A 7,194-nucleotide genomic window follows, 5' to 3' on the forward strand; every position below is an offset into this window, starting at 1 on the left:
TGTGCTTCTCCCTCTGCCTTGAATGTGCTTCCTTCCTTCCTTTGTTTAGTGAATTCTCTTTCATCCATCAAACCTCAGTTTTAGTTTCATTTCCTTGGTGAAATCTTGCCTGATCTTCTATCTAGTTCATGTCTCTGGGGCATAAGGGTCCAAAGCACAGAGTGTCCCTCCCATGTAGCATGTGTCATAGTTGCCATGTGTGTGATTAGTTGGTTAATGCATATCATATGCTATTCAGCATAAGCTCCACGAGGCAGTTACCAGCTGCTTGACTCTGTTTATCCCTCACTCCCAGCACAAGGCCTGTGAACTGTGAGTGCTCTGTAAATATTTATACAGTGAATGAAAGAGTGAGTGAATGATTACAACCTCCCAAGCTGACAGTAACTAGAGCTGAAGAGCACAGGCTCTGGAATCAGACTGGCTGAGTCACATCCCTGCTCTACCACCTACAAGTTGTATGACCGTGGGCCTCTGTGTCCTTCTCTGTAAAATGGGGGTGATAACTGTATCCATGTCAAAAGCTGTTGTGAGGATTGTCTGACACAGTACAGTCAATGCCTGTCCATCCATATTAAATGCCCCAGAGAGACGAGCTCCTTTCAATATCACTGGCAGCAGCATCTTCCATTAGTGTCACCAGGAAGCCCCAGTTAAAAATCAGTGTCACATGGATTTGGTGGGCCTGTTCCAAGTAAACATTATTTTAATTATCAGAACCTGTTGATCTTCAAGGGAATTTATACCATTTTCCTTAAAAGAATAACAACACTACAATAGTATGCTACCGTTTTTCTCTCCTGGCCTCTGTGTTATTGTTGTCATACATTTTCCTTCCAAATATATTATAAATCCCACAACATGCTGTTTTTGTTTAAATAGTCAATTATCTTTAAGGAAATTTAAATAATCAGACAAAACTCATATATTTCCCCACATACTTAACCATTTACCATGCTCTTCATTCCCTTGGATAGATCTGTATTTCCATTTGATATCATTTTCCTTCTGCTTGAAGGACTCGCTTTAATATTTCTTTAATGTGGTTTGCTGGTGATATCTTACTTCAGCTTTTGGATGTCTGCAAGTCTTTATTCTTCATTTCTGAAAGATATTTTCAATGAGCATAGAATTCTAGTAGACAGTATTCTTTTTTCAATACGTTAAGATGTTGCTCTGTCTTCTCATGTGCATTATTTCTACCAAAAAATCTTCCATCTTCCTTATCTTGTTTTATACAAAATGTGTCTTTATTATCTGGCTGCTTTTAAGATTTTCTCTTTAATACTAGTGCTGGACAAATTGATTATGATATTCTTAGAGGTAGTTTTCTCTGTTTCTTGTGCTTGTATTTTGTCAAGTTTCTTGGATCTTTGGGTTTATGGTTTTACCAAATTAGGAAAATGTTCAGTCATTGTTTCTTCTTTTATTTCGTTCTCCCCTCTCTCTCTTCTTCTTCTGGGACTCCAATTACAAGTTTATTAGGCCTCTTGAAGTTGTCCTATAATTCACTGATACTCTGTTTATTTTTCAAAAATTATTTTACTCTGTGTGTCATTTTGTTTTTTTTCTTTTTTGAACAATATGGGAATGGTTTAATCAAGTTATAGCCATGTCATAGAATATTATACAACTATGAAAAATGATGTTTTTGAAAAATATTTAATGACCCAGGGAAATGCCTAAGATATTAAGGAGGTAAAATTCAGGATATAAAATGATTTTCAAGATTATTCCAATTTTGAAAAAAAGTATATATTTAATGCATTTACATGTACAGAAAAAGAAAAGAAGAAAATTTCAGTTGATGTACATGGAGGAATTATAATTTCTTTCTTCCTTATATTTTTATATTATATCCAAAATTTCTTATTTTATATAGAGTAATTTTTTCTAAAAGAATTTTATATACAACATTTGAAATACTTATCATGTGATAAGCACTGAACCAGGAATTTTTACTGATTATTTAATCTCCAGAGCAACCATGCAATGAAGGTGTCTTAGTCCCTTGTAGATGAGCTGAGTCCCCACTATTCAAGCCATTTGCCCAGGGTGCCCTGGATGCAAGCCCAGGGCTGTGGCCATGTTTTCCTGCTGCACTGCATGCTGCACCTGCTGCATCTCCTAGTAGACCCTCAGGCCTAGTAGACCCTCAGAGCTGTGCACAGCTTGTCCAAGAACAAAGCCTTATTTTGTTCTCTGCATGCATCACATCTCCTTCCAAAAGTTAAAAACTTTTTGTATTTCTTGGACAAGAAACAGAGCCTTCTTGGTTCCTAAGATCAGAGGCTCCACTCTGAAGCAGTTTTCATCCATGTGTCCACTCTACAAGCGTGTGCCCAATCTCAGAGCCTGCTCCTTCATGGCCATGGAATCTGCTGTCCTGCTTATTGGTTTGGCATTTTGTCAGGTTATGAGCAGAAGGACAGGGCAGAACTTAACACTCCCACCTCTTCCAGCTATCTGGCTCCTTAAGCTCTTCCCTGGATACTAACACAAAGAGGTTATGTGCTCTGGTTCCCTACTCAACCCAAGAGAAGGGGGAGCAGTGAATATCCCAGCTATGTGAACAATCCAAGTAGTATCTGTCAGCACATTTGATCTTTTATAACTTTATTTGAGCATAGTCAGAGCCTCCAGGCAGCTAGAAGTCCTGTCATATCCTAAACCATAATGCTCAGCTGGGTTCCACGTACCACCTTAGTGAAAGTGCCCAACCTCGCAGCTGGCTCGGTTCCAGATGGAACCCACTGTAACACTAACTACAATCCCTCAGGAAGAAGGCAGAGGTGAAATTTTTCATCATTAACCCCAGGTCTCTTCATTGCTTCCAGTTCCCTCCCGGAGGCAGAGACAGGAAGTCACTTGGATAGGGTTACAGCAAGTTAGTGACATTCAGGATTGGAACATGCTGCCTGGATCACCACTTTACCCTCCAGTACCATAGTTCATAATTTTAAAAAGAGAACCACCTAGGGACTTTTATCTGGGAAGAAGGAGAAGGGGCTATGCAAATGGGACATGACACAAAAAAATAACAATGGGAGAAATTCTGATCCTTTTTGGTTCAGACTCTTTCTCTGTCCTTACCCACATAAAAGGGTTTCATGTTTTAAAAAGTTCAGATTAAACAAGGGTAAACAGATAAAGTTGCTGCAGGACTTCTCAGAAGCTTTAATGTGCTCATGTACACTGTAAAGGGGTTATAACAGAGTGTTTCTTAAATATACTCAACTACATAACTAAGGATTCTGATGAACATACTTTGGAAAGTGCTATCTAGAGCCCATAGGGAGCCTGTGAGGATAAGAAAGTAAGGCCCCAAACTCTCCCCACCTGCCATCACTCACAATCTTCAAAACTGCAGTGTTGGATCAAACCAGGTTTTCATTCTGTGCTCTCCCCTGTACTTCAGCAAGGGTTCTTGGAAGAGCTCTCTTCCTGGAACCTGGAGTCAGGAGGTATTTTAGTGCCAGAGCCCTGAACTCAGTAGCCAGAAGAGGAGCAACATTACTGTTGTAATATAGGGGAGAATACTGGCTCCCCCAGGAACTTTGGTTCCCTGTAGTTGCTGAGCCATCATTGTCTCCACTGGATACCAAGTGGTGTCCTAAGCCAATTTCCCTCCCAGTTTCTGAGAGATAAACTCCTCATCTGTAGACTTTAAATGCACTGAAAACCCCAAGGGGGCAGTCAACACAGTTACCACTTCATGGGATTCAGAGAAAGGGACTGGCTCATCCCCTTCTTTGCTGTAGAGGTCTGGGAACAACTGTTTCTTGGTCTGCAAAGTATGGAGGGAAGGTTGCTTCTCAAGGTCCCCAGGCCAGGGAGAAAGGTTCTCCTTCTTGTCCTTCTTTGAGTCTCTGTCAGCTTGAAATTGATGAACATTTTCCTCAGGGGATTCAAACACACCACCCTGGTTTCTTGGCCTCTTTAGCTTCCTTTCTAGCAGTCAGAGAAAGCTCTGTTTTCTAGAGAAGGAACTTATGTATTGCTGCACAGAGTATGGAATCAGAGTTTGTATTGGGAACTTGGGGTTCAGGATGCCCTGAAAGTAGTCCCTACAAGGCTGTCCACTAATGATGGACATGACCTGGCAAGGCTTTAGTGCTACCACAAAGGCATGAAGCTCCACGTAGGAAGAATGGTCAAAGTAAGGGATAATGTGGATATCAGTGTGGGATCTGTGGATTTCTTGGCTTGTGGGAAGGATAGCAAAGGTAAGGTGGATCTGGTTCCAAGGCAACGTAGTGGAATGGCGGATGTCCCTATGGTCCAAGGCATGAATGCAGCCAGCCTTCTCCTCTACTGTGAACACATCTTCCAAACCAGCAGCTTCACCAACTCAAAGTGCCAAGGACTCAATGCCACCCAGGTCCAAAACTCCAGGGTCAGCTGCTCCAGCAGTGACTCCTTTCCCAGATTGTGGGGTCCAATCTTTATATTATGCTCTGGGATGCTTTCAAATGAGATCCACAATCTGGTGGGCAGCTTCTTTTTGGGAAGAACAAGGGCTGGATTGCAATTGCTATTGTCTAGTTATAAGGTATGGATTTGCTTCCCCAATCGCAGAACTGGCACTTCAGCACGGACAGTGTATATCGAAAATTACCTGTGTAGATGATGGTTCCAAAGTATCCCTCAAAGAGAAACATGACAGAGAGCCAGGGCAGCAATTGGCATTGATGAGGGTTACAGTCATTGCCTCTCATCCAATTTCATCTAGAATACATGGTTCTCACCAACCCCCAGGGCTTGGAACTACAGCTTCGATAACCGTAGGTGATGATGCAAGAAGTAGACAGTGATTGGAGAGCAGTAGAGGGACTGGGCCCAAGTGTTGGACTGGTCCACGGTGTAGGACAAGAAGAGCTGCATAGAACCAGTCTGGCACAGGCTTCAAAAGTCCAAAGCAGTGAGTGTATGGGGGATCAGGACCCCACTCATGGTAATGGATTTGGAGAGTCACCAGTGAGATCTTCCTGGGGATTGAGCTTCTGAGTGAGGCACCCACAATGGCAAGCCCAAAAGAGGCAAGTTGGGGTAAGAACAGGATCAGGAATCCTAAGGGAAATCCAGCCTGGAAGGGGAATAATTTACTAGAGTGGGCACAAACAAGGAAGTGAATGTGTTTGTGAGAGCTTGAGAGTGGGATCCCAAATTGCTTGGTACGGCATTACTCCCACCCATGCAAAGGAGCTGGGGCTCCATTTTGGTTTGTTGTTATTGCCATGTCTTTAAGTTCATTAACATTTTCTTCTGCAATGTCTAATCTGCCATTAATCTCATCCAGTATATTTTTAAACTCAGACATTGTAGTTTTCATTTCCAGAAGTTTGGCTATTTTTAAAAAATATCTTCTGTGTCACTACTTAACATGTTCAATCTTTCCTCTAGCTTCTTGAACATATGGAATACAGTTATAATAACTGTCTGAATATTCTTGTCTTCGAATTCTAACATCTTTTGCAGTACTGAGTCACTTTTTATTGATTCATTTTTCTCCTCATGATGAATTGCATTTTCCTGTTTCTTTGCATGCCTGGTAATTTTTATTACATGCCAGAAATTGAATTTTACTTTCATGAGGGAATTTTTGTATGCCTATAAATATTCATAAGCTTTATTTTAGAACACGGTGAAGTTATTGGGAAGCAGTTTAATCTTTTCACATCTTGCTTTAAAGATTTGTTGGGTGAGATCAGATCAACATTTACTTTACAGCTAATTATTCTCCACTCCTGAGTCAAAACCCTTTAAGTACTCTACCCAATGCCCCATGAATTTTAAGATTTTCCAGGTTGGCTGGTGAGAATATGTACTATTTCTGGTTCTGTGTGAACCCCAGTTACTGTTCTTTCTAATCCTTCTGTGTGGTTATTTTCCCAGTCTCATGTACTGTTTTAGCGTGCAATGGATTGTCTTAACAACAACAACTTATTAGCTCATGGTTTCAGAGACTAGAAGGCTTCCTTCTTCCCTGGATTGGTGTCCTCTGGCTGGCCAGCAATCCTTGGGATTCTTTGGCTGTTCCCATCACAGGGCAATGCACATGGTGGTGCCTTCACCTTTCTCTTCCTGATTCCATTGGCTTCTAGCTTCTGGCTACTCACTGTGTTACTTTTCCTTGTCCAATTTCCTTTGCTTATAAAAATTTCAGCTGTATTGGATTAAAGCCCACCCTCAATCAGTTTGAGCACATCTTAACTAATAGCATCTTCAAGTGTCCTATTTACAAATGGGTTTACACCCACATGACCAGGGATTGGGACCTGAACATGCCATTGTGGGGGACATGATTCAATCCCTGACAGGTACGTTCCTCACATCCATGTTCTGATCAGTACTCTTCTGAACACTGAGGATCTCCAGAGTGCTCTCTTTGTGTAACTCTCTTCTCTCTCATACTCTGCCCTGTGAACTCTACCTGCCTTATTCTCCCTGGGCTCTCAGCTTTGCCTCAACTCAGTGAGTCTGCTGATCTTCTCTGCATTTTCCCTGTGTGTTCATGGTTTATAAATTCTCTCAAAGGAGTAATCTTTAACAATTGTGCTCCCAACTTGGCAGCTGAAATCACTGCCCTCCCCCCTACGTGGGATCTGACACCCAGGGGAGTGCATCTCCCTGGCAACGTGGAATATGACTCCCAGGGAGGAATGTAGACCTGGCATCGTGGGATGGAGAACATCTTCTTGACCAGAAAGGGATGTGAAAGGAAATGAAATAAGTTTCAGTGGCTGAGAGATTCCAAAAGAAGCTGAGAGGTCACTCTGGTGGGCACTCTTACACACAAAATAGACAACCCTTTTTAGGTTCTAATGAATTAGAATAGCTAGCAGTAAATACCTGAAACTATCAAACTAAAACCCAGAACCCATGAATCTTGAAGATGATTGTATAAAAATGTAGCTTATGAGGGGGGCAATGTGATTGGGAAAGCCATGTGGATCACATTCCCCTTTGTCCAGTGTATGGATGGATGAGTAGAAAAACGGTGGCAAAAAAAAAAAAAAAAAAAAAAAAAAGGCACCCAGTGTTCTTTTTTACTTTAATTGTTCTTTTTCACTTTAATTTTTATTCTTATTATTTGTGTGTGTGTGGTAATGAAAATGTTCAACAATTAATTTTGGTGATGAATGCACAACTATATAATGGTACTGTGAACAACTGAATGTATGCTTTGTATGA

The 7,194-nt window shown here is 41.3% G+C and overlaps 1 pseudogene; it reads right to left on the reverse strand.

Annotated features, from left to right (window-relative positions):
• Nucleotides 1–3,377: 3,377 nt before the first annotated feature.
• Nucleotides 3,378–4,953, reverse strand: LOC119535280 (annotated as a pseudogene).
• Between the last annotated feature and the right edge of the window lie 2,241 nt (nt 4,954–7,194).

Source organism: Choloepus didactylus, chromosome 5, assembly GCF_015220235.1.
Source record: "Choloepus didactylus isolate mChoDid1 chromosome 5, mChoDid1.pri, whole genome shotgun sequence".
Lineage (NCBI taxonomy): Eukaryota > Metazoa > Chordata > Mammalia > Pilosa > Megalonychidae > Choloepus > Choloepus didactylus.